Source organism: Orcinus orca, chromosome 15 (genome assembly GCF_937001465.1).
Source record: "Orcinus orca chromosome 15, mOrcOrc1.1, whole genome shotgun sequence".
In the NCBI taxonomy this organism is placed as follows: domain Eukaryota; kingdom Metazoa; phylum Chordata; class Mammalia; order Artiodactyla; family Delphinidae; genus Orcinus; species Orcinus orca.
Window position 1 is genome coordinate 76,517,661 of NC_064573.1, and position 27,903 is coordinate 76,545,563.

A 27,903-nucleotide genomic window follows, 5' to 3' on the forward strand; every position below is an offset into this window, starting at 1 on the left:
AGTGTTTATAAGAGACTTCCTCGGGAAAGAAAGGTCATTCACGGAAAACCAGAAACAGATTTCTTTTCTTTCTCTGGCTCACTTCCGCCAGGCACCTCCAAGAAGCTCACTAACGTCTAAATCGTGGAAGCGAAACTTTTAGAAGAAGAGACAGGGAGAAGCTGTTGACGGCATTGCAATTACGCCTGCACCGAGGGTCAGTCCAGGCTGTGGCCTGGAGGACGGGGGGAGAATTAAAGAGGGAAGGAAGGAAGGGAGAGAGGATGGAAGGAAAGGAGGGAAGATGGGGAAGGAGAGACAAAAGAACAGAGGGAGGGATGGGTGGATAGACAGATGGGTGAAAGGATAGATCAGTGGGAGGGTAGATGGACAAATGTATAGGTGGATTATATATACAGGGGAAAGGGGACATACGGATGGGTTTGTAGATAAGCAGATGAATGAATGGATGACTTCAAGAATGGATAGATGAATGGGTGGGTGGATGAATGGGTGGGTGGATGGATGGATGGATGGATGGTTGGATGGATAGATGAATGGGTGGGTGGATGAATGGATGGATAGATGAATGGGTGGGTGGGTGGATGGATGGATAGATGAATGGGTGGGTGGGTGGAAAGAAGGAAGGAAGGAGAGAAGAATGGGAGAATGGATGTCTGGAGGGTGAATGGTGGGGGACTGCGTGGGCAGCTAGATAGTAGGTGGGTGAGATTGGATAGATAGACTGATTTGTCTCAATCAAAGATGTTGTATCTTTATGGAAGGTTGCAAACTGGTGGCTCCCTAGCTGAAGATGGCAACTCGCACCTCTTGCTTGGCTCACTCGGTGCTCTTAAACAGTGGCTCTCAATCTTAGCTGTACGTTAGCATCAACTGGGGAACTCATAAAAATGTTGCTGCTCAGGTACTATCCCCCATGACAATTATGTCCAAGTCTCTGGGGATGACACCTGACGTCACTATTTTTTTAAATCCTCACATGATTCAAATGGCAGCCAAACTTGAGAACAAATATAAATTCAAAAGACAATGTCACGAGGCTAGTGTTATGCCTGGTCAAAATACATGCAGTTCATTATCTCTTGTCTTATGCCAGGTCCCCTTCACCCACTGGAGTCACTTGCCTGGCCTTGGTAAGTATCTGAATTTGTAGCCAGACTTGGGTGCCAAACTCTAGTTCATATCTGCCCCTGTATCAGGACTTCAGTCAAGTGGCTTAAGTGCTCTGTGCCTCTGTCTCTCCATCTGCAAACTGGAGTCCATGAAAGCAAAGGTAAACACCCTACAGAGTTTTGCAAGGAGCAAAGAACATAATGTCTTGCATACTGTAAGCACTTGGTCAATGACGTAGACTATGATTGCTATTATGAATATAATATGAATACAATACCTCCCGATTCATAGATACGGATAATAATCATGGGCAACGTGTATCAGTCATGTTCTTTATGCCAGGCATTGTCCTAAGAGCTTTACATTTGATATGTATTAACTAACTGAATCCTTGTAAAGTCTCAGTGAGTTGGATACTTACGACTATTCCCATTTTCCAGATGGGGAAACTGAAGCACAGAAAGGTTGAGTCACTTGCATATTAGACACACAGCTAGTCCTGGTGAAGCTGTGATCTGAGCCCAGGAAGTCTGGCTAGTGTTCCTAACTATTGTGTTCCACCCTTCAGGGCACCACCTTGCCTCACCACTTAGAACTCACACGGTCCACCCCTTATTTCTCTAAATGGGACAGAGGTTCAGAGGAGAGAAATGACTTCCCGAAGTCTCACAGCTGTTGAGGAAGGTGGCCATTTGAATAGTCCCAAATCCGCAGCTCTTTCCTGCCATGCTCTGTCAGTGTCCTCAGTGTACCCAGGCCCCTTAAGTCATTAAGGACTTTTTTTGAGTCTCAGAGCTTTCATTAAAATTCAAATGCTTCTAAGAGGTGATCCTGGTGGAGGTCATTTATTTGCTCATTTGTTGATGCGATGAATATTTATTAAGCACCTGCTCTTGTGCCAGGAACGGTGTTGGGTGCTGAGAATGCACTGGGAATGGAACCGATACATCTCTGGCCTAAAAGGAGATTGCTGGTGGTTTAGCGTTTCTCGGCAGACATGGATAGGCTGAGGTCTAGGCTGTGGGGTGGGAGGGGGGAGGGAGAAGCCCAGGAGCAAAGAAGTAGTCCTTTTAAACACCTGTCCTTCTATCCTGACCAGCCTCCCCACATGACCATTTCACCAGTCCCCACCTTGGCCTCATGTCCGACACACTCAAACAGAGAGAAGGAAAGCGTTCTCTGGCATCTCCATTTTTCTTTTGTGAAATGTAAAAAATTTCCTTGATGAAACTGTCAAAACAGCATAAAAGAAAATAGTGAGGGAAACAGCCCCCTTCATTGCACAACCAAACGTAACTGCATTTGGGGTTACTCCCTGCCAACCTCTGCAGCAGGGTTGCAATCACGCAGCTGGGGCAGAGTCAGACTCACCAGGTCTCCGATTTTGACTTGGGCTGTATTTTCTGTATTGATTTAGCAACGTTACTTTCCTTTGGTTTCTCATTTGCAGGACGGGGCCAGTATTCCCTTCCAACCTTGCAGGACTGTTTGCTAGAGGGTGTGAAATCAATACGTATATGTCCAATACCTGGGGCATAGCAGGCACACTACACGTTATTCCAATTACTCCTACTTTTAGAGGTTTAGAGCACAGCAGGGCCAGCCCTGGCTCCTGGTCCTAAGTCCCCTACTTACTAACTGTGAGACATTAGGCTAGACGCTTAACTTCCCTGAGCCCCAGATTCCTGGGGTTGAGAATGCTTGTCTCAAGATCACTGCAAGAATGAAATGAAAACCTGGTAAGCAGTAGGCACGCTAAAAGTAATAGTAGCTATTATTGTTGTCGTTATTATTATTATTTCATGCAATAGTTACATCTTGACATTTACTCCCAGCCAAAGAACTAAATCAAATCACCGCAAACGGGGGCAGATCCAGGTCCGGGGTGGGGGGAGAGCCTGCTCACTAAACTGGGGGATCTCTAAGTGAAAGCATGCAAAATATCTGGCTTTTGCCAATTTTATAAGAATCCTTGACCCCGGGAACAATCTGCTAGGTCCCCACCCAAGGTCAGAAAAGAGGCTCTCACAGAAGGTAGGGTCCCGGTGCAGAAGCTCCGGGAGTTTCATTGAAGTCTGAGTCTGACAACCTCACCACTTGGGTTGTCACTGGTATCGGGCAAGTGGTACCCGCCCTGCATCCTCTTCCTTCTCGCCTCCCTGCCTCCCCCCTCTTCCATTCCCAGAGACTTGGCTGGCTCCGAAGCTTCCAGACAGAGGGGGCTAAACATGTTAGCCGACAGACTCGCAAGACACAAAAGGCGGCAGGAATCAAATAAAAGGAAAACGCAGCAGTCACAGGTCAGTCCTGTATAAATATTTATGCTGGAGGAAAAGTTGCTGCCTGAGTAATGACCTTGTGGCTGGTATTAATAGAGATAATGTGTGTCTCTAGAACAGGCCGCCAGAAAGAGAAAGGGGGCGAGGATGGGGGAGGGGGCGGGGAGGTTATAAATCTTCGTGCCAAGCCGAAGCCCCAGCTGACCTTTATACCTTTCTCTCCCGTCCCCTCCAGCGACACCCCCCTCCCCCCCGTCTGCATCTTCAAATCTATTTTCTCTCCTCTTGGCCATCCTGTCTCCACACAGGCACTCACTCGTGCGTTAGCCATCTCGGGGCTGAAGTCTGTCATCCCAGCCGGTGGCTTGGCACCGTGCTGGGTACCCGTTGGTGTTTAATAAAGGTTCAGGGCAGTGAGTTGATTGAGCCATGCATGGAGCCCAGCCTCTGCTGCTGATTACAGGCCCCCAATATGGGACTAATTTTAACTTTTGATGGTTTCCCTGTCTTCATCTCCCTTCTCCAATACAGCCAGCCCTCACTCTGTTGCAGCTCAGGGGAAGTTTCCAGATGCAAATCTGACTGTATCTCTCTTCTGCCAAAATTTCCTCAGTAGCTCCCACGTCTTAAGGTCAAATCCAAACTCCTTAACCAGCTCCTACTTACCTTTCCACCTTCCTTTCTTCAATTCCCCATCCCTCGATGGCTCCCCTCCCCCGCAACACCAAACCGCTTATACAGGCATCCCTCATTTTACTGTGCTTCGCTTTATTGCGTTTCTCAGATATTGTTTTTTTGTTTTTTGTTTTTTTTTTTTTACTAATTGAAGTTTTGTGAAAACCCTGCATGGAGCAAATCTATCGGCACCATTTTTCCAACCTCATTTACTCACTTTGTGTCTCCGTGACACCTTTTAGTAATTCTCGCAATACTTCAAACCCTTCACCAGCAAAAAGATTACTAGCCACCAAAGGCTCAGAGGATGGTTAGCATTTTTTAACAATAAGTATTTTTAATTAAGTAGTACATTGTCTTCTTAGACATAATGCTGTTGCACACTTCATAGACTACAGTATGGCGTAAACATAACTTTTATGTGCACTGGGAAACAAAAAGAATTCGCGTGACTTTTTTATCGTGATATTCGCTTTATGGCGGTGGTCTGGAACCCAACCCACAATATCTCCAAGGTTGCCTATAATTCCCAAGAAGCCATGATCCTTTTCACATCCAGGTCTTTGCATGTTCTGTTCCTTCCACCTGGCATGACTTCCCTGTACTTCTTAACTTGGCTACTTCATCCACATTCTGTACACTTCTCTCAGATCACACCCCCGCCTCCAGGAAGCCTTCCCTGCATTTGATGCCCCTTTTATCTGGTCCCATAGCACCCTGTGCCTCTAGTCACACCACTTATCCCGTCATTTAACTTGTCTCTCTCATTCCTTCAAGACCCTGAGTGCCCTGAGGGCAACAAACTGACATCGCTGCGTGCACACTCACAACAACATAAAGCCTGGCATGTAGTAGGTGCTCAGGAAGTGTTTGTCGAGTGAACCACAGGGACAGGACCACACCCTCTTCTCTGCTTGAAAAACGAAATGGGGGGCTTCCCTGGTGGCGCAGTGGTTGAGAGTCCGCCTGCCGATGCAGGGGACACGGGTTCGTGCCCCGGTCCGGGAGGATCCCACGTGCCGCGGAGCGGCTGGGCCCGTGAGCCATGGCCGCTGAGCCTGCGCGTCCGGAGCCTGTGCTCTGCAACGGGAGAGGCCACAACAGTGAGAGGCCCGCGTACCGCAAAAAAAAAAAAAAAAAAAAACAAACAAACAAAAAAAAAAAACGAAATGGGCTCAGATTCCCCTATCTGGGACACAAGAAAAGTAGAGGCCTTAACATCTGGAAAAGCCCCCCACTTAATTGAGGGCCTGGGAACCCTCCTTATCTCCCTTATTCGCCCTTCTCCCTCCTTATCTGCCAGGGGTAACTCCTATTCAGAGTCCAGTTTCCCAGTGTTGGGTAGAAGAGACCCCCCGCTTCTGTGCACCAAATAAAGGAGGGGGGGCGGAGAGCAAAACAGAGAAAGATCAGCTCTTCTCAAAAGGCTTCAAAGGCAGCCTTCCAACTCAACGGGGCCGACGCCAAGATCTGAATATCAAGATGGAGAAAAAGGTTATTCAAGCCACAGATTCTTGGAAGCCAACAAGCTCTCCCAGGGCAGGGAGCCACAGAGCGAGCCACTCCTGGGGGAAACTGGAAGCCTGAAGCCACCACACCCTCTGCCCTGCTTGAAGCAAACCCCAATTTCAGACTTTAATACTCCTCTGCTGAAACATAACAAGGGAACCAGCCATTTGAACTCTTGGTCTTCATGGTCCTGGGCTGTTTAAGGTCTGCGCTGCACAAGGAGAGAAGGAGCTAAGAAGAACCCTCCAATGCCTCTGTGTACCTGCCCCTTATCAATGCCAATCCTCCAATGCCTCTGTGTACCTGCCCCTTATCAATGCCAATCCTCCAGTGCCTCTGTGTACCTGCCCCTTATCAATGCCAATCCTCCAATGCCTCTGTGCACCTGCCCCTTATCTTTAATCTCTAACACAGCCCTGCAGCATAGGAAGCGTCGTCCCCATCTTCCAGATGAGGCGACTGAGGCTGGTAAGGGCCTCAGTTTGACCCCAGCTTGTGTGATGGCAAGCCTAAGTTCTTTCTTCGACAGCCTCCTTCCCTGACGCTTAGAATCCACGTGTCCTGTTGGGGACCACCTCTGACTGTCACCTAGAAGGGACATTAGAAGGGACCATGTCTTTTCCTTATTCTGTCTCCTCTGTCCCACCCACCCTAGAACCAGGTACCAAGTTGATGGGCAACGCTTGCTGTACCCCTAGATATGGCTGATATGACCGAGCCAACTTTGTCATGGGCTAAAAGGACAAAGCCAGAGTGAATCCCAGAGAGAGGATGCTTGTCCATTGTGGGAGCCTTAAAATGCTTCTCTGGAGAAGACAACAAAGGCAGGAAGAGATTCTTATACACAAATGTTCACGGCAGCATTCTTTACAATAGCCAAGAAGTGGAAACAACCCAAATGTCCATCAACGGATGGGTGGATAAACAAATAATGGTGTACTCACACAATGGAATATTATTCAACCTTCAAAAGGAATGAGATCCTGATACACGATACAGTATAGATGAACCTTGAAAACATTATGACCTGAATAGAAAAAAAAGTGGAGCAGAAGAGAATTCGCTCTCTCTCTTCCTGACTGTTTAAGCTGGGACGTTCTTCTTCTCTTGCCCTCAGACCAGAACATACATCATCGGCTTTCCTGGGTTTCCAGTTGGCCAAATGCAGTTTGTGAAACTTCTCAGCCTTCATAATTGCATGAACTAGTTCCTTATAGTAAATCTTATACATATATAATATTAACATATACTGATATATATAATACTAATATATAATATTTTATATATGTTTTTATATAGATAATGTTTATATATATATATATATATTCTATTGGTTCTGTATCTCTGGAGAATCCTGACTGTAGAAACCAGTCACTGGCATGGACATATATACACTACCAAACGTAAGGTAGATAGCTAGTGGGAAGCAGCCGCATAGCACAGGGAGATCAGCTCGGTGCTTTGTGACCACCTGGAGGGGTGGGATAGGGAGGGTGGGAGACGCAAGAGGGAAGAGATATGGGAACATATGTATATGTATAGCTGATTCACTTTGTTATAAAGCAGAAACTAACACACCATTGTAAAGCCATTATACTCCAATAAAGATGTAAAAAAAAAAAAAAAAGAAACCAGTCACTAAAAGACAAATATTGCACGATTCCATTTATAGGCGGTACCTAGAGAAGTCAAACCCATACAAACAGAAAGTAGAATAGTGGTTGCCAGGGGCTGGGGGAAGGGGAGGATGGGGAGTTAGCGTTTACTGGGTACCGAGTTCCAGTTTGGGTGATGACAAAGTTCTAGGGATGAATGGTAGCGACGGTTGCACAGTGATGTGAATGCACTCAAGGCCACTGAAGCGTCACTTAAAAACGGTTTAAATGATCAACGTTTTGTTGTTTTATCATTTTTTAAAAAAAAAAAGCAAAGAGAGAAGGAGGGAAAGAAATAAAGCAGACTAGAAGAAGAGGAAAAGAGAGGAAGGTGGGAAATGGAGTTAGGAAGACGGCAGGCCGGTCGGGAGAGGATTCGGGGAGGCAGGAAGGCAGGGTCACCTTGAGTTATTAAATCTCTTCCTCGTCTCTAGACACGTACAGAACACAGGAAAACCCTCCCTTGCCTCACACACCTGAAGGGAGAATTACTGGCCTCACCACAAGCAGTCAAGAACACCTGCTCAATTCCTTCTTCAAATGCCTTTGCTCATCAAGGGCTCAAAAAAGGAAAAGATAAAAGGGGTAGTTTGGTGGTTTCAAATGTGCTTTTTCTCAAAAAGAGCCTTAAAAAGAAAAACCACAGCAAATTTTTGCAAAATGAAACGTAGCAACCGCTCGTGCTTCGTGTAGATTTCTTTTCAGTGTTAATAAAATTCAAAGCGTGCAAGAAGGCATTCTTGATGTGTCGCAGTTTCAAGTCTTGGGATGTAAGGTTTTTGTCCCCCACAGAGTTTGCGGTGGAAATCTTGAATCGTGGCCTGATCATCAGGTGCGTGGAGCAGAATGAAGCTGCCCCTCTCCGATTACAGATTCACAGAGTCCACCCAAGAATCACATCTCACCTGACATCACTCGTCGTACCACCATCCCAGCTAGGGCTTTGCTTCCTCGTGTAGATTTCTGGCACCTGGCCTGGGGAAGTGTCTGATACCGGGCATACGGTAGGTAACATACCAGCAGTGACTTTCAGCTCCCATGATACATCCTCTGCACTGATGTAACGGGCAGGGGCCTTTGTAGACTCTTATCTTACAAGGACACCTGGTACCACTTGAGCGGGGGTGGAGAGCATTCACCGCGCCACCATCCATCCAGCTCCCCTTTGATACTAGACTGCTCCTCCGAGATAGTGGCGAAAGGCATGAGGTCACGGTCAACATCCATCGGGACCAGGAAGTCTGCCTTAGGTGCTCTCTGTCCCCTTCACACCGCCAGCCAACTGATTCAGAGGACAGTAGTCTCTCAGGTTTTTTTTTTTTTTTCAAAGAAATGTCCCTTTTGCCCCCATGGCATGCCAAGGATACGCAATGCAGAGCTCACGACGCCCAGTATTTTGACCTTGAAAATCACTGTCTCGAATCCCCTCATACTTGTCCCTCTTCCACCTTGACTAATGTGTGCAGCACTCACGTTCAGGGTGCTAACTGGATCCTACCAGGAATTAAATACCTTACAAAGTGGCTCCCCTCTGGAGGGGAGAGCACCTCATCTTTAGTTCTGGGATTTAAAAGACACATTTTCCAAAAGGAAGAGAAGAGAAAGAATATTTTTCAAGGATCAAGTCCATGGCAGGTCCTTATGATATGGTGCCTCACTTACTCTTCCCAGCTTTATAAGAGTTGTTATCGTTCCTTATTTTATGAGATCACACAGTTAATAAGTGGATACATTAAGGTTCCATCCCCAGGCAGTCTGATTTCATCCCTCTGATTTCCCTTCCTACCAGTAGGCTTAAGCGTATGCATCTTCATTTCTTCCCTCCCCCACAGGACTTTGCTTCTCCCCCTCCCTCCTCTCAGCCCTTCCCGGGACCATCAATACTTAATGCCTTGTGCTGTCACATTCGTAGCTGTGAAGGATCCAATCGTGCGGTTGATCTACAATGTAAGGTTAATGCCTAATTATCTCGTTTAACATTTCTTTCCTGGATAATTCATGATAGGTCATTAACAAAAGCCAGGGCAAACGGAGGGGCATGTTCATGGCCATAAATCAGAGGCCTAAAAACATCATAGAAACAGGAAAATGCATGTATTATTCAGGTCAAACAAAGAGCCAGATCTACGTAAGTCTCCTCAATGCTCTTCTGACCCTGAGGTCAAGGGACCAAGTGCAAGGCTGGAGGGATATTTGCTAAGAGCAGAAACGGGCTGCCCAGGGTCTAGCGGGGATGCACCTCTCCTGGTTTTATGGCAATACATCTCATTGTTAAACTATGACTCCCCAGACAGAAAAGGCCCCTCTGACTACCAAATAATGTGTACCCACCCATCAGTAAATAACCACCACTTATAGAGCATCTGTGATGTGCTAGGCTATGTGTGTGTGTGTGTGTGTGTGTGTGTGTGTGTGTGTGTGTGTGTGTGTACTCTATGTATCAGTCAGCTATTGCTGTATAACAAACTACCCCAAAACGCAGTGGCATTTCATGAGTCTGTGTCTCAGCTGGTTGGTGCTGCTGATCTAGGCCAAGCTCATCTGATCCCATGCATCTATGTTCAGCTGGTCGATTGTCAGGGGGCTGTTAGTGTCGTATAAGCTCACTTACATGCCTGGCTATTAACTGGCTGTTAGTTAGGGTGACAGGGGTGTCTAGGCTATGTGTCTCTCATAGTGAAGTCAGGGTTTCAAGAGATAGATTAGAAGCGTGCAAGACCTCTTGAGACCCAGACTTGGAGCGGGTCATGTCTGCAGCACTTCATTGGTCCTAAGTTGTAAGCCCAGCTTAGATTGACTAGTGTGGTGATCAACTCCACCTTTTGTTGGAAAGAGCTGCAAAATCACTGCAAAAGGTCCAGAAGGGGTGGAGAATTGCGGTTGTTTTGCAATTATTCTACCACAACCCCTTTCTTCGTTATCACAAACCCTTTATCCATTCTCCCAACAAATATTTATTGACCACCTACTATGTGCCAGACTCTGTTCTAGGTGCTGAGGACACAAGTAGTGAACAAAAGAAAGTCCTCCTCACATGAAATGTAATTTCATGGAAGATAAGATACAAATAGTATGGACTTATAAGTACTACCAAATGTAAAATAGATAGCTAGTGGGAAGCAGCCACATAGCACAGGGAGATCAGCTCAGTGCTTTGTGACCGAGGGGTGGGATAGGGAGGGTGGGAGGGAGACGCGGGAGGGAGATGCAGGGGGGAGGAGATATGGGGATATATGTATATGTATAGCTGATTCGCTTTGTTATAAAGCAGAAACTAACACACCATTGTAAAGCAATTACACTCCAATAAAGATGTTTAAAAAAAGATACAAATAGTAAACAAGTGAATAAATACATATATAAGATACTTGTAGATGGTGTAAAATGCTATAAGGTAAATATAACAGAGTGACTGCCTGTTAGGTGTCCAGAGGCAATTTTTGATAAAGTAGTTAAGGAAGGCCTCTCTTGAGGAGATGACATTTGACCCAGGACTTGAATGACGAGATGGAACCATCCGTGCAGGATTGGGAGCAGAATGTTCTAGCAAGAGGAAGAGCAGTGCAAAGTTCCCAAGGCGGGACTAGAGGATTAGAAAGAAGGCCAATGTGACTGAAGTATAATAAGTAAGAGGAAGAAAGATGCCAGATGAAGTCCAGGAGGTAAGACGATCCTTGGAGAGAGGTACGATTACTTTTAAGGAATATAAAACTCAACAAAGTCACGAAAATAGCTAGCGCGTGGTAGAACGAGGATTTGGACCTGCAATCATCTGAATTCAAAGCCCACACTCTCTCCACTGTCCCTTTCTGCCTCCTGAGCTAAGTGCCAAGCGGGGACTTTTTCATGTAGGTGAAGAAGACCTTATACATCAGGAAGTCTAATGAAAGAGGTGATGGCTGGACGCTCCAGCTCTGTCTGAACTAACCTTGCCTCAGCTGCGTCTGCCCCATGCTATTCCTCCTGTAGCTCACACACCCCAGATCCTCATGACAAGTTCCCCTGCGGCAGCACGCCCAGCTCTCCGCCTAAGGATGACCACTTCTCACTGGCTCCTTTTTTCTAGAAGGCTCCATCCTTCCCCCCATCTTGGGTCTTTCTTGGGGAGTGCATCCCTGCCTTCTCACTCTACTCCACCAGGAATCTCTAAGACCTTTGTTGTAGAAGCATTGCCCATAGCTGGGAAAAAAAAGATAAGATGCACAGACATCTGCTGATAAGCCCTGTACAAGATCAGAAAGTCCCACTTCAAGAATTTGATTGTCTTACTTGTTGGCCAAATCTAGGCAAGAGCCTGCATCGTTTAAAATAGGACATTCGTTTATGCCAAATATTTTAATGGAGCCCCTCCTATGTGTCAGGGACTGGTCCAGGAACTGGGGATAGAGCGGCAGGCTTGGCCCGCACGCTTTGCAGGGATAAGCAATGATGAACTAATAAAAGGCACGACATGTGGTGATAAAGGCTATGCAGAAAATGAAGCCAGGCAAAGGGAAATGGATAATGGGGAGGGGTGAACAGGTGATGGGGGACGACCCCTCAGATAATATGCTATTTGAGTAGGAACTTGCCAATGAGGAAGAGAGCCCTGCAGCTATTTGAGTGAATTACAGGAGTGTGGTTGGAATCTTCTAGACCCCCTAGGGAGACCAGTATGGCTGAAACAGAGTGAGAGAGTGGGGAGTGGCCAGAAGTGAGGCTGGAGAGGTCATGGGGGCCAGATCTTGTAGAGCCTAGTGGCTCACTGAAAAAACTTTGGCTCTCACTCGGGATCAGATGGGACTCCTGGAAGGTTCTGAGCAGGGGAGGGACATAATAGGACTCATGTTGTCAAAGCGTCCCTTTGATAAAAATAGATAACTAATAAGAACCTACTGTATAGCACAGGGAACTCTACTCAATACTCTGTAATGGCCTGTATAGGAAAAGAATCTAAAAAAAGAGTGGATATATGCATATGTATAACTGATTCACTTTGCTGTACACCTGAAACTAACACAACTTTGTAAATCAATTATATGCCAATAAAAATTAACTTCTTAAAAAAAGTGTCCCTCTGGCTGCTGCGCTAAGCAGAGACTACGGGGGCAGAGACGGGAGAAGCAGACAGACCTTCAAGGCACCTGCTGCCTTTGCTCAGGTGAGAGGCGATGGTGGTTCCAACTTGGGGGTACAGCTGAGAAGTGATATTCGAGCGAGCAAGATAAATAATCAATACATAATTGCAGGACTTCCCTGGTGGCACAGTGGTTAAGAATCCGCCTGCCAGTGCAGGGGACACGGGTTCGATCCCTGGTCCAGGAAGATCCCACATGCCGTGGAGCAACTAAGCCCATGCGCCACAACTACTGAGCCTGCGCTCTACAGCCCGTGTGCCACAACTACTGAGCTCGCGTGCCACAACTACTGAAGCCCGCACACATAGAGCCCGTGCTCCACAAGAAGAGAAGACACCACAATGAGAAGCCTGTGTACCGCAACAAAGAGTAGCCCCCGCACGCCTCAACTAGAAAGCCCGCGCGCAGCAGAGAAGACCCAACGCAGCCAAAAGTAAACAAATAAATAATTTTTAAAAAATACATAATTGCACAGTGAACAATTTAACTGAAATACAAAAGAGGTACAGGATGCTATAAGAATGTATAACAAGGAGATTGGTAGTTTGTTTCTTTGCGGGGAGGAGAGCAGACATCAGGCAGAGAAGGCTTCTCTGAAGAAGTGGCAGAGAAGGCTTCAACCTGAAGGATGGGCTCGAGTTAGTTCAATGAGGATGAGAAAGGGGGCTCAAGCAGAAGGAAGAGCATGAGCAAAGGTCCTGGGGCAGGAACGAGGTGGGCAAGTGTGGCATTTGGATGCTCATAAGAACACATTCTCCTTCTGCGATGTCTGCCCTATTTACTCGTCTCTGAAATAATTAATGGTTCAGACGCTTCACAGCAAGAGGTCCACACTGGCTCCACATGGCTGTTACCACAGTTTTTTTTCACTTCTCTGGAGGAAGTTAAGGAAGACTCAGACCTTCCCACCTAGGAAATGAGTAATGAGAGTGGATCAAACTGGCTAAGTTGGAGCAAGATTAATAATGATGGTGTGACTTCCCCTGTCCAGAGTTGAGTGCCCTTCATTGGGAAGGACCTGAGAAACCCTTCTTTGTCCCAAATCCTGCCCCTGGTGACAACTGTGCTGTTTTCCTGAACTAAGCAGGTGTGGGGGAGATGGCAGGATGGCCCGTCAAAGAGGGACTCAAGATTAAGCACATAAGCTGGCCTTTTAAAAGCTTAGCGAGCCTTTCCAATTGGATCTCAAATGGACCACACTTGAGAAATTAAATAAACAGCATTTGTCAAGGGCTTTTGTGGGCTCCCAGCTGTATTTATTTATAGGTTGGCCTGTTATTTATGGGCGCTCGTGCCCCGTATAAAAGCTTTGTGGGAGAGAAGTGGGTGGGGGGGAGGCAGAGTGCTTTAATGCTACTGGGTCACTTAAGTATTCACTCCCTGGAGCTCAAACAATGAGCATTTGCTGCTTTTGTCCATGGAAGCTGGCTGTTAGAACACAGCAGGACAGCATTCCTGGAAACTCTGGACCTTCAGGCACCCCCCCAAAGAGTCAGGGGGCCCCTCGGAGATCTTGGAGGGCCCAGTTCCCAGGAAAAAGTTGAAAATCTGAGATTGGCCACATCTTTGATTCATTGTGACTTCTGACTCATAACTGGGAAGGCTCAATAGTTATGCCTTGAGAAACATAACAAACTCCTTGAACAGTCTATTGAGTGAGTACTCGATGGATGTTGTCGAATGAATAATGAATGACTGTATGCTGTCCCCATAGTTAGGAAACTGAAAAATTAGAGGGACCTCAACATGTCACATGGACTATCTTGGCCAAAAAAAAAAAAAAAAAGGGGCAATTCAAATCTAGAAACTTGAACTGTCCATAACTTGGGTTCCGTTTTCTTCCAAGGATTCATCCAAAGGAGAATTCCCAGCATCAAGAAGGGGAGGGGAGGGGAGGAGAGAGGGGAGGAGGAAGGGGGAGGGGCAGGGAAAAAGGAAAGAAAAACTCCATGCAGAAAAATGATGTTCATGGCCATGTTCTTTGTAATAGTGAAGAATTTCACCATTTATATTGATATCGATACAGAAACACCGACTAGCAACACCACTACAGGAGTGATTAACTTCGGTGCAGCCCTACTTTGATGGGTTACTACAACCTCGTTCATAGAAACTTTTACAGTAATACAGAAATGTCTATGGCAAAATATGAAAGCTACAACATTACCATTACAGTATTATTAAAATCCGATGATTCTTTAACTATTAGAGAAAAAGCCTAAAATGAAAACACTAACGTTTAAGCATGGTTACGTTTGGATAGGAAAACTATGAGCCATTTTTAAATTTTCTTCTAAATTTCCAAATTTAAAGAGAACATTATGAATCAGTTTGAGGAATAAAAATAATAGTCAATGCATCATTGAATATACAGGTAGTATTCTCTCACTGCAAGGAAACGTTTAAAGGCATCCAAGGAAAAATAATCCACTGGGTATTTTTTTCTGAGTATTATTATAAAAAGTATTAAAATACTGCATGCATTTATAAATGTTTTATCGTCATAGAAGCAAAAGAAATGTCCACAAAAAATTAAAATATCAGGATCACTAATTCACCATTTTGGCTTCTTTTTAGCACAATAAATAAAAATATTTGCTCTTTTTCTGTGCGTTTCTTTTCTCCTTGCTCTTGTATACATCACCCTTCTGGCCACACAAAGTCTTCACACCCACACCCACTATTTCCCTCCTTCCAGAAATTATAGTCTTTCTTTGTGCATTTGCCCCTTTTCTTGTGACTGAGTCCCTATAGCCTTTCTTTGCGACCTTCACTTGTCCACAGCCTTAGTGCCTTCTGTGTGAACTCAGATAGGATGACAGGGAGAAGCAGGGACCATTGACTCGAGAATAACATGAACCTGGGTTCAAATCCTGCCTCTGCCACTTCCCAGCTATGCAAACTTGGGCAAGTCCCATAATTCCTCTGTGCTGCAGTTTCCAAGCCTGATAATAGACAAAATATTTATTTGGGAACATGATAAATAATAATAACAAAGTAAGAGTAGTCAAAGCAATGATTAACATATACTGACCTCCTAGAGTGTGCCAGGCATCGTACTAAGTGCATCACACTCACAAAGTCAGTTAAACCTCAAGACAGTCCACTACAGTAGGCGCTATTTTCCCCAAATCTAATGGATTTCGCAGATGAGAAGGCAGACCTGTAAGTCATCGTGACAAGGGTGGGATGCTTACTTTGTAGCTAGACCGTGGTCTCATTCCATCCAACTCCCCCAGCTGGTCCATTATTATACCCATTTTCTAGGTAAGAACACTGAGGCTCAGAAGAGTAAAGGGTTGGACGAAGGTCACCCAGCTCACAGGTAGAGGCAAGATTCTCCCTTAGCCCTCTCTCCCCACCCGCAAAACTCAGAGTTATACAGGCACTTAGTAGACCCCTGATAAATGGTACCATCCCTCCCTTACGGGGAGCACCTTCTGATATGTAACCTGGATGCTTCCTGCTGTCACACAGGTATTCTCATCTGCTCTGGCCCAAGGAAGAGAAAATCCCCTCAAGGGCACAGAGGGTGACTTCCAAGAGAAGCAGGCAAAGTGTCTGCTGCCCACATCATGATGACCCAGCCCTTCCCAGACCTGGGTCTGGTTATAGGGGAAGGCTTTGAAGCAGAACAAGCTCAAGGGACTGGGACATTGCTTTTTTTTCTGCCAGATCTCTGAAATAATGGCTACTGTCTGACCTGATGCAATCAATACAATTCTGTCCTTCCCATCCCATGGACGGGACGTCATAAAATGAAATCTCCAAGGCGGCAGATAAAAGTTGGTACCCCGAATCGTACCTGGGATGAAAAGAAGTGCTTTTATCCAGAACAAACAAAACATCATTCTTGTCTTTTGAGGCATCAATGAAGAAGAAAGTGTGAGGTGTGGGAGATGTGATGTTTAATCCTTGAAAACAGATTCACCTGGGAGTTTGCGTGCCTCATCCAGACTCTGTAACTAGTAAAGGAGAGTAGATGTTCTTATAGTCAGGGCAGAACCCTAGCAGCCCGGGCTCTGCGGGGAGAAGAGGAAAGTGGGGATCCGGAGACACATCTGTGAGTCATTTGAGCTGAAATGAACACATTCTGCTGGGCATGGAGTGGGGAGGAGGGGCTGGGCAGTTGGTTCCCATTAAGCTTTGGTAGCTTGAGAATTCCCTGCATGCGGATATACGCCAGCCCCAGCTCCATCCAGGAGGCCAGAGTTCCAGAGGCCCTGATGCAGCCCGAGAGCTTCCCTCCTCCTCTGGCCACTGACGCAGGGGACCCCGGTGTCTCCTCTGGGCCTCCAGAGAGAGAGAAGCCAGGAGGCCTCAGGATGCCCGGCCCTCCCACCCTCCCCATTCTCCAAGGCCCCTAATTAGGTATTTACATGACAAACCAATTATGGTCCTGAAAGAGTGGTTACAGGCCATTGGGTAATTAGTGACATTTTTAAAATACATTTTCAACCGCACAAAACCATGTTTACACAATGTTAAGGAACTGGCTGTAGACCATAGAAGTGGAAAGAACTTTGCAACGGCAGAAAAAGTGCCCCGCTAGAGTACAAAGGACAGTTGTGTGCTCTCTGATACTCAGGTCTCTCGAGTGTGGATGGATGGTCAGTTTTCCTGACTCTTGGCATCTGAGCACCTACTGCGTCCCAGCCACTGCCCCGGGAGCTGGGGATACGAGATGGAGCACAAATCAGTCTCCTGACTTAGGAGCTCACCATTTTCCATCCCACAGTGGCAGTTTTCGCATGGCTATCTTCATTCATTCAGATGTTTAGTCATTCATTCAACAAACATGGACGGGGCCCCTCCTATGTGGCCTGGACTCCTTATGAGAAGCTTGAAGTTCTCGGTTATCTGGGGGCTCTTTCTGTCGTTAGCGTCTCCCTGTAGCCACGTACATTCAGTGAACGTGCTGAGCGTTACCGGGGGATGAGGGGAGATCCCGATTTTGATTTTTCCCAAGTTCACGTCTTTGGGTGGCCTTGGGGGTATTATGATCTTCAAGGCATCCATGAATTCATTCATTTCCTTACTCAGAAACATGCTGAGCCCTGAGTAGGGCTAAGTCTCCAGGAGCGATTAGTAGGTGGCCAAGTGAAGGGTTATCGAGGCCCTGGGCAAAGAATGAGAAAAGGCGTAGAGGCAAGAAAGGGTGAGGTGCATGGAGGGACCTGGTGAGGGTGGCAGGAAATGAGCTGGATTTACTTCTACATCTGTGACACATTTTCTGTTTTGTAAGTAAGTTCATTTGTACCATGTTTTTTAGATTCCACATATAAGCGATATCATGATATTTGTCTTTCTCTGTCTGACTTAAACTGGGAGACAGGGATTGACAAATACACACTACTGTATATAAAATAGATCACTAATAAGGACCTGCTGTATAGCACAGGGAACTCTACTCAATATATCCACAGAATACCCGTGGATATATGTATATGTATAACTGAAACACTTCGCTGTACAGCAGAAACTAACACAACATTGTAAATCAACTACGCTCTAATAAAATTTTTTTGAAAGGAAGGAAGAAAGAAAGGGAGAAAGAAAGAAAAAAAAGAAAGAAATGGGGCTTCCCTGGTGGCGCAGTGGTTGAGAGTCCGCCTGCCGATGCAGGGGACACGGGTTCGTGCCCCGGTCCGGGAAGATCCCACATGCCGCGGAGCGGCTGGGCCCATGAGCCATGGCCGCTGAGCCTGCGCGTCCGGAGCCTGTGCTCCGCAACGGGAGAGGCCACAACAGTGAGAGGCCCACGTACCACAAAAAAAAAAAAGAAAGAAATGAGCTAGAAAGGTGAGCAGAGGCCATGCCACTGGGGGTGATCATGCAACATCTGTATCCTCTAAGGGACGAGAAGGGCTTGGGTGCTCGGTCACGAAGTGTCACAAAATGAAAGCAAAGTCAACCCCAAACCCTCTGAATGGAACGGGGATGCCATGGGGCATCACCAAGAGAGATCAAACAGTCACTGGTTGCCTCTCAAACAGCGTCTGGGCAAGACGGAGCAGTCAATTGTTGACTGCAGATAGCTGTGCAGTGATTTTAAACAGAACCCCGTGAGGGGCAAGATCTGCAGCTGGGGGTTCAAATCTCTGCTCTGTCATTTAATAAAGGCCAGGGCCTTGAGGTAGCCACTGATTGCTTTAGCCCTAGATTTTCCCATCTGTAAAACAGAGAGGGGTGGGGTGTCTCACACCCTACTCCCTAGACCTGTAATTATGGTCGTGGTAGTGATACTACCCTATTCATGTAGGGACTATTGTTAATATTAACTACGATTGCTAACACTTTTCAGCCCTATTTGTCCAGGTACCATTCTGAGTTTTTTATGTGTATTACTCATTTACTCTTTATATAACCTCTATGAGGTTATATACTCCTTAGCCCCATGTTATAGATGAGAAAAGTGAGGCCCAGAGAGGGAAAGTAACTTGCCTAATGATACAGATTTTCTTTTACTACTTCATTTAATCATTTTTATTGAAGCACAGTTGATTTACAATGTTGTGTGAGTTTCAGGTGTACAGAAAAATGATTCTGTTTTTATATTTATTTTACATTTTATTTATATATTTATATGTATATCCTTTTTCAGATGATTTTCCCTTAGAGTTTATTACAAGGTATTGAGTAGAATTCCTGTGCTATACAGTCGGTCCTTGCTGGTTATCTATTTTATACCTAGTAGCGTGTATTTGTTAATCCCAAATTCCAAATTTATCCCTCACCCCTTTTGCCTTTGGGAACCGTAAGTCTGTTTTCTAAGTCTGTGAGTCTATTTCTGTTTTGTAAATAAGTTCATTTGTGTCATTTGTTTAGATTCCTCATGTAAGCGATATCCTAGGATATTTGTCTTCCTCTGTCTGGCCTACGTCACTTGGGATCATCATCTCTAGTTTCAAGGACACAGATGTAAACCTCAGTTCCATCCACCTCTAGACCTCGCTTGCTCTTAAACACCTCATTATTCACCCTTCAAATCCTCTAGTGAAACTCAAGTTCCAAAACCTTGTCCAACATATACATGCAGTGCCACGTGCCACCTGCTTCACTGACTCCGTCTTCTTGTGCAAAGAGCTGTACCCCCATCCAGAGCAAACCTCAGCCTTTCACCGAGTCCCCACATAATCCCTGGCCAGAAATACCCTGCCCTCTCCTTCCCATCCACCCAAACCTTTTGCATTCTTGACGGTCTAGTTCAAATGTATCAATAGGTCCAGTTTTCCTGTAGGAAAGCTCCCAGAGCCCCCAGGTCCCCCCCTCAGAACTGTCATAGCACCTCTGTCTGTTAAGCACACCTCAAACATTCCAAACCACCACCTCCACCTGCTTTCTGGTGGTTATTTTAGGTGCCCATACTTTATTTCCCTGCTTTGATTATATCTTCCCAGATCTGACAGGGAGTAAACCCTCCTCACCTATTTCATTCAGTTAACAAGTAGTTCCTGTGTGTCTAGTATTGTTTGGGTCATGATAAATCAGCTTTGTGAACAAGATATGCAAAGTCCCTGCTCTCAGTAGAGGGACCACATCATGAACAAGTAAACAAATAAGAAAATTTCACACAGTGAACGGTACTAGAAAGGAGATGAATTGATTAACACAATATAGTGGACAGTGAATGCGGTGAGGGGAAGCTTCCTTAAATAAGGTGCTCAAGGAAGCCTCTCTGAGGAGGTGGAATAGCAGTCAAAGCCTCAAGCAGTCAAAGGAATCAGCCATGAAAAGGACTCGAGAAAGGGAGTCCCAGGCAGAGGGAACCGCAGATGCAAAGGTCCTGAGGTAGGAACAGATATAGCTCTTAAAGAAAAAGAAAGAAGGCAGTAGTGGCTGCAGCATGGTAAGCCCAAGGAGGTAAGGTGGGAGACAAAGTCAGAGAGCTAGGTGCAGACCAGAGCGTAAAAGCCCTGAGCTTATTCTAAGTTGTGTTGGGCCAACAGATCATTCCCCTTTGAGAAGCCCATGGATTGAACTGTAGACAATGGCTGGAGCAAGCTGGCCCTATCTCTGTAAGCATCACCAGCCCCTTCCCATCCTGTATCAATTAGACCACTGGTTCCATCACTCCTGACTTCAAAGGGGAAAAAATAGTGGAGAATTTACAAAGGATAATAAACCCAGTCCGTGGCAGGCTGCAAGCCCATAAAATTCTACCGGCCCCTCAACTGCTGAGAATACATCACTCGCTGCCTCGCCACCAAAGCACCGCCTTTAACCATGGCCAGCACGATAAAAAAAAAAAATGTTAAGGAATCCCACGCCATCTGGGAGAAAAATCTGGAAAATAAGATTTACCTCAATGAATCAATCTAATTGGGAATGATCAAGGCTATTACTGGGAACGCGGGATTACAATGCAAGTTGCAAATTTATCAACACTCAGGACCAACTTGATCACTCATTCACTGTGTGACCTGGGGCAAGCCACTGTCCCTTCCAGTCTCAGTTTTCCCCGTGTGAAATGTTGGGTTTGGGTCACCTATAAGGGCCTCTCTGTTCTATCAATACATATCTAGAAGTGGGTAAGTACTTCTCAAGGATTCCTTAAGGCCCAAATGGGTAACAATGGTTCTTGGCAAGCACGTAGGGAAACAGCATTGTCATGCACTGTAGGTGGTCTTATAAATTGGTACAACTTGTGTGGAAGACGGCTGGGCACCATGTATCAAGAACCTTTACGAAAAACAGTCCATTCACTTGGATCCCAGAAATGATCATACCAGACAACAAAGATGTAGATCAATTGTTCTCAACTGGGACCAATTTTGCTCCCCGACCCAAGGGACACTTGGCAATGTCTGGAAACACGTTTAGTTGTCACAACGGCGGGTTGGGGTGCTACTGGCATCTAGTGGGTGGAAGCCAGGGATGTTGACGAACATCCTACAATGCATCCTACAATGGCACAGATGATGACATCGGCCCGATGCCAAAGCCCAGGTTCTCGGCCCGACACTGGATGGCGTTCTGGAAGTGTCTTAGATGACGCAGACTTAAATAGGCATGATTTACCAGAGTTTACCAAGTCACGTGGGCACAGGGGGCCCTACTTGTCCCAGTTCTGGAACTTTCCTAGTTTTTGCACTGAGAAGCCCACATTCTGGAAAGCTTCTCAGTCCTAGGCAGACCGGAATGGTTATTCACCCTTTGTGGGGTCAAGGCTGTGTCTCTGCTTCCCTTCCGGCAGCCAGGCCCGGGAAGGCAGAGTTTAAGAGTGTGAAAATTCAGTCTTCTAGGGCTTAGAAAACTTCTCCAAGGCAACAGGGAGAGAGGCGGGAACTCTGGCCAACATGTTAGAAGACCCGATTCTGCCACAAATCCATTGCTTAAAACTGGACTCTTTTGGATGCTTCCTCAACCACTGAAAACAGGTGAGATTGGGTTAAATTTCCCCCAAAGGCATCCATCTATCATCCCAGTATCCTCCACCATGCCCACCCATATCGTATCCTGGTTGGCTGCCGGGCCTAAATACACGCTTCATCACACTGTGTGACCCTGGATAAATCACCCACCTCTCTGAGCCTCAGTAAATTTCCTCATCTGTAAAATGTGGATAATAATGGGAATCTATTGTGCAATCCATGAAAAGTATTTATAATGAGGCTTTGGCATCCCAGAAAGTGTTCTGTAAATATTATATAAGACTCGTTATGGATGCATTTATTTCATTCAGTAAATACTAACTGAACAGAGTATGCTTGACACAGAATCCTCATGGCTTCTGCCTCTTTCACATGAAAAAGCCCAGATTCTAAATCCAAATGAATTAATGACCAACTCCTTCCCTTCTGAAGTCGAGATTAAAGAGAGGGAGAGAGGCAAAGAAAGAGGGAGAAGCTGTGCTCTCTCAAATACACAAGCCAAGACATACATCCCGCTCTGCACGGCCAGCCATAAATCCATCACTGGATGAGGGCTCTTCCCAGCTGGCGTGGCAAGCACTGGGGCTCTGTGCTGTATTCCTGCACAACTGGCTGTAATTAGCAGCTAGATAATTATTGGGCCAACCCACTTCCCTCAAATACCTCTACAGCTCGGCAAGCAGGGAACGGCATAAGCAAAAAACCTTCCTTCCTCCATCCCCGTAAGCCTCCCAGCCTCCTAGCTTAGCCAACCTCAAGAGGTCCCTGCCAAAACGCTCTCCGGGGAGTAAACTGCCTCGCCAAGCTGAGTGTGCCAATGCCTTAAATTGTTTTATGTTTTTTGTCTCTATGAATTAGAAGCCGTTAAGAGAAGGGCCGCCCAAGGAAACCAAGCACAAAATATATTTGGTTACAGATGGATAAGAGAGGTTTCTTGTTGCTTTTTTTTTTTTTTATCCCCTAAGAGAGCAAGCATGAACTTTTTTTTGTTTTTCTTTTCTGAATCGCTGGTGCATTTGAAGCCAGGTTCTTGGAGCCTAAACCATGTAAGAAGCACATCGTCCTGGGTGTGGAGGAGATGTCCCCTCTATAAACATCCCTTCCCAGGCAGCAGGGTTTGGCCCAGAATCCCCCTTGCATACATATGGTCAAGGACAACCTCTGGAAGCATGGATATTTGGGCTGTGCAGATCCTGGTGCAGAAAGCAGACGCACCGGCCCATCTCCCTTACGTGACCAGTGCTCTCTCCGCAGCCTTCCCACCATCCCAATCCCTGGTTAAGCATAAGGATTCTGAAGTTAGTAACCCAAGTACAAATCCTATATTGCCCCTCTCCACGTGGGCAAACCCTGTGTGCCTCAGTTTTCTCATCTGTAAAATGGGAGGAATATGAGTACAACCTGTGTGGTTGTTATGATGAAATGAGATAACTTTTAGCACAGTACTTGGCACCTGTATGTGTCCAATAAGTGATACCTACTATTATAAGATACTTAGCTCCTCTGTGCCTCAGTTTGCACAGCTATAAAATGGGGATCTTTGGGGGAATTGTGAAGATTAATTTAATTACATGTTCTTTCCAGATATCCATTGCTGAGTGTCTATTATTTGCCTGAAAGTATACTGAACGGTCCACATACATTATGCTATTAGATCCTTATAATAATTTGGAAAACTCAGGATTATTTGGAAAATTGGGAAACTGAGGCTCAGAGAAGATAAAGCATTAGTTCAAAATCTGATCCTAAATCTGTCAGATGAGAAAACTGTCCTTTAAAGTATGCCTCCATATGGGGAGGGGGAAGGGTAAGCAGTGACAGAGCGAGAGAGTGGCATGGACATATATACACTACCAAACGTAAAACAGATAGCTAGTGGGAAGCAGCTGCATAGCACAGGGAGATAAGCTCGGTGCTTTGTGACCACCTAGAGGGGTGGGATAGGGAGGGTGGGAGGGAGGGAGACGCAAGAGGGAAGAGATATGGGAACATATGTATATGTATAACTGATTCACTCTGTTATAAAGCAGAAACTAACACACCATTGTAAAGCAATTATACTCCAATAAAGATGTAAAATAAATAAATAAATAAAGTACGCCTCCCTCTAGGATGAGAACGTACAAGAACTCATTGGAGATCGGACTTGCTCTCCTTCCATGTTCTCTGATCAACCTTGAGTGTAACTTGGTTTCCCTGTCTCAGGAATTAGGAAGTCCATGATAGTAGAGCCTAGGGTATGTGATAAGAAAGAATAAATACAGGGAATTTCCTGGTGGTCCAGTGGTCAGGATTCCACGCTCTCACAGCTAAGGACCTGGGTTTCATCCCTGGTCGGGGAACTAAGATCCCACAAGCCATGTGGTGTGGCCAAAAAATAAAGAAAAAATAAAGAAGCACCATCAGTTACCCCATTAGGGTCCAGTTTCTACCTCAGTCTTATGGAAATTTGGTGAAGATGTGTCACTCACTCGGGGTTCAGCGTACCTGGAAAGAAAGAGGCAAAACCACCCAGGGAATGATAAACAAGAGGGCCCCCAAGTGTCCGTCAGTCAATGGCAAACTGAAAAGGAAGGAAAATATGATGAGTTGTTCATACAGGTTAATGCATTCAATATCAAGGGCTGCCCCTTATTCTAAGATTCTTTTCTCTCCATATTTATTATGAAAAGATTCTCTCGTTTGCAGTGGAACACGAGTGATGAATGCCTGCCAGCTAAAAGGATTCAGCTTATTACTGCCCAGTGTCCTCCACTGCTGCGCCTCTGCAGGACAGGTCTGCATCTGATGGACAAGCAGGAGAGGGGTAGGGAGGGGGGTTTTCTGACGCTGGATCAGAGAAAGGGAGGAAAACACTGACAACCAGAAAGAAGAATGGAAAACGGAAAGGACCAAGAGGGTGGGAGGTAAGTCAATCTGCGTGGCACAGAGCTGGAGTGCGGTGCGGAAGGAAGGATGAGACCAGAGATGGGGAGAAAGTAAAAACCTTGCAGAAGGGGCTGAGGGTTTGGACTTGGACATCTTTAAAAGCAGCTTCACTTCAGAACTGAAACTTTGAGGCCGGAGTTTTAATTGACTTCCACATTTACAAACTGTTAGTAATTGCAGATAGCAATTTTTTAAAATATTACTCGGCAAAAGAAAAATATTGGCAACCCTACATCAATCTCCAACGAGTTTTAGGATCGCACTGTTGGGGTGACCTTCTCGAGTTTGCGCTTCTTTGGCATACGAAGTTGATTTTTCTCCAAGGCTGTCCCTTTTATTCTGGATATAATGGGGTCTCTTCCTAAAACGAAACTAGGAGGATAAGCCGTCTTTTGAGTTTAATTAAAATCAACAATCTCAATACTTTTTAAAAAGCTGACTATTGACTTATGAAAGCCTATATGAGCCCAGGTTTGGGAGGTAATAGAAATGGAAATTAACATTTAATGTTTGGAAGTAACTTCCACAGGGCAGGCACAGGCTAACATACATGGTGTGTCTTACTTAGGGGGCGGGGAATGAGGTAATGAGCGCTTTCATAAAGGAGAAATTGTGATTGATGGGATAGGGTAGGAGGACTGGAAAGGATCAAGAACGACTGCCAGGGCTTCCCTGGTGGCGCAGTGGTTGAGAGTCCGCCTGCCGATGCAGGGGACACGGGTTCGTGCCCCGGTCCGGGAGGATCCCACATGCCGCGGAGCGGCTGGGCCCGTGAGCCATGGCCGCTGAGCCTGCGCGTCCGGAGCCTGTGCTCCTCAACGGGAGAGGCCACAACAGTGAGAGGCCCGCGTACCGCAAGAAAAAAAAAGAACGACTGCCAGACTTTTGTCCTAAACGACTGAATTGACTGTGGGCATTTTGCAACCTAAGAAACATCAGAGAAAGAAAAAAATAGAGGATTCAGGAGAAAAATTAAAAGTTGCATTTTAGACCTGAAAAGTTCCCAGTGCCTAAGAGAGATACTGAAGTACCAGCATGCAAGCACTTTTAGGACAGATGGGTTTGAAGTCCAGGAGAGGCGAGGAGCTAGAGACTTGTGTTTCAACACCAGCCATGTAGATTGTCCCAGAGAATTTTTATTTTTTTTTTGTGGGATCTTAGTTCCCTGACCAGGGATTGAACCCGAACCCCCTGCAGTGGAAGCGCGGAGTCTTAACAATTGGACCGCCAGGGAAGTCCCTGTCCCAGATAATCTTTGTATGAGACCCATCCAGCATCTCACTACCCTCACAGCTTGTCCAAGTTTAGAAGACATCCATCTTCAAGGATTTCCTATAAAAATGCAGTGCTCCCCTCCCTCCATCCAGGAGAGTTACTCTTGATCTCTTGTTATTTAACTCCCAGTAGATAATTATGAGAAAAATAATCATGATAACCAATATCTCTATAGGACCTATGGTTTTCAAAGCAGCTTTACATACTAGATCCCACTTCTGTAATAGGATCCTTTGGGTTGCAAATGACAGAGAGTCAATTCCAACTAGCTTCAACAACAATGGAATGTATTGGTTGGTGTGTTGGTTCAGTCCCTACAGGAAGCAGAAGCCAAGATAGAATTAGACAGTCATGAGACGTATTGGGGGGAGGGGGGAATGCCAGTTAAGGATAAAGGAAGAGGAGACAAGGATAGATGGGGAGAGGCTTCCTATGATGACACTGGTCGGCCACCTGGGAAAGGAAGAGGGAAGGAAGGAGGATTGGGTAGAAAGAGCCTCAAACCATAGTGCAGCCCAATCCAGCCTCAGTGAGACCAATGGGAAGCCTCAGAGTAAAGAGAAATGGCCCTGCTCTAGCACCCACACCAGGCTCAGTCATTGGCTGGAGCAGCACAGGGAGAGTGTGGGCCCAGAGTGAATGCTGGGGCAAACCCAAAGTTACAGGAGTCGGAGGCTTCCAACTATGCCACTCACAGTGGCACATCTCCCTGGTACCCCCAGGCAGCCCAGAGAGAAGCTTCAGGCATAGCCGGATCCAAAGTTCCAAGAGAATATCATTAGATTTCCCTCTCCCCCCCTCCCCCTCCCCACTTCTCTCTCTCTCTCTCTCTCTCTCTCTCTCTCTCTCTCTCTCTCTCTCTCATACACACACACACACACACACACACACACACACACACACACACACACATACACACACACATCTCTCATCTCCCATCTCTTCTTTCCTATCCATTGGCTTCATGGCTTTCTATTTCTTCTGGGCTCAACTGACACCAAACCAAAGATGGCTCTCAACAATATCAGGCCTAGATTATTCCTAGAGAAGCTCAGAATTTCTAAAGGAGGGAAACCCACTCTATCCCAGGGTCCACCCTGATCTCAGCAACAGACTCACGTGTTCACCCCGAACGAATCCACTACATCCAAGGGGTTGGAAATGCCCTAAATAGCCAGGCTGGTGAACAGTGGGGGAGTTGAGAAAGGGACCCCTGATGGGAAGTCACAGCAGAATGACATGGGGCAGAGAAGGGCAGTCCAAAACACAGGACAATCAAGAAGAGCAACAGGTGCCCCCTATCACCGCAAAGGCAACTGGGAAACCTGCGGGGAGAGTAGATTCTTCAGCTGGGAAGAGAACACTCAGAGCAAGCTGGGCGAGTACCGTTTTATTCACTTATTTTATAAATCATTAGTTGAAGGTTAGTTTGGCTAAAATTAACTACGGTTAGATTTTGTCAGGCATTGGGTTAGGTGTTAGGAGGACAATAAAATTCTCAAAATAAAACGAATTCTATTTTCTTGTTAGAAAAATAAGCACGTCAGTGAGAAATGCTAGGAATCTAAAAATTAAACTACAACAGTGGTAACTGCCATTTCTAAATGACATATTTTCCAGATTAAAGGCATGGGCTATGGGATGCTCATCTCAGCTCTGCTGCCTTCTAACTGCATGGTCTTGGGTGATAACCTCCTTGATTCTATCTCTCAAAATGGGAGAGGGGAAAGGAGGCATCTATTTTATAATAAAGTCATTGTAAGAATTAGTTGCGACCATGAAACACCCAGCACAGAGCTTAGTAAGTGCTCAATACATGGGTGTCGAATATTATTAAACCTGCAAGATGTCATGCACTTCAGCTAGCCTTGGCTTTCTGCCCTCTAACACCAGTCAGCCACGCCAGCAAGCCTGAAAAAGCCCTTTGCTTCACAATCCAATAATCCCATGGAGCCCTAAGAGGGGAAGGAAAGTGTTC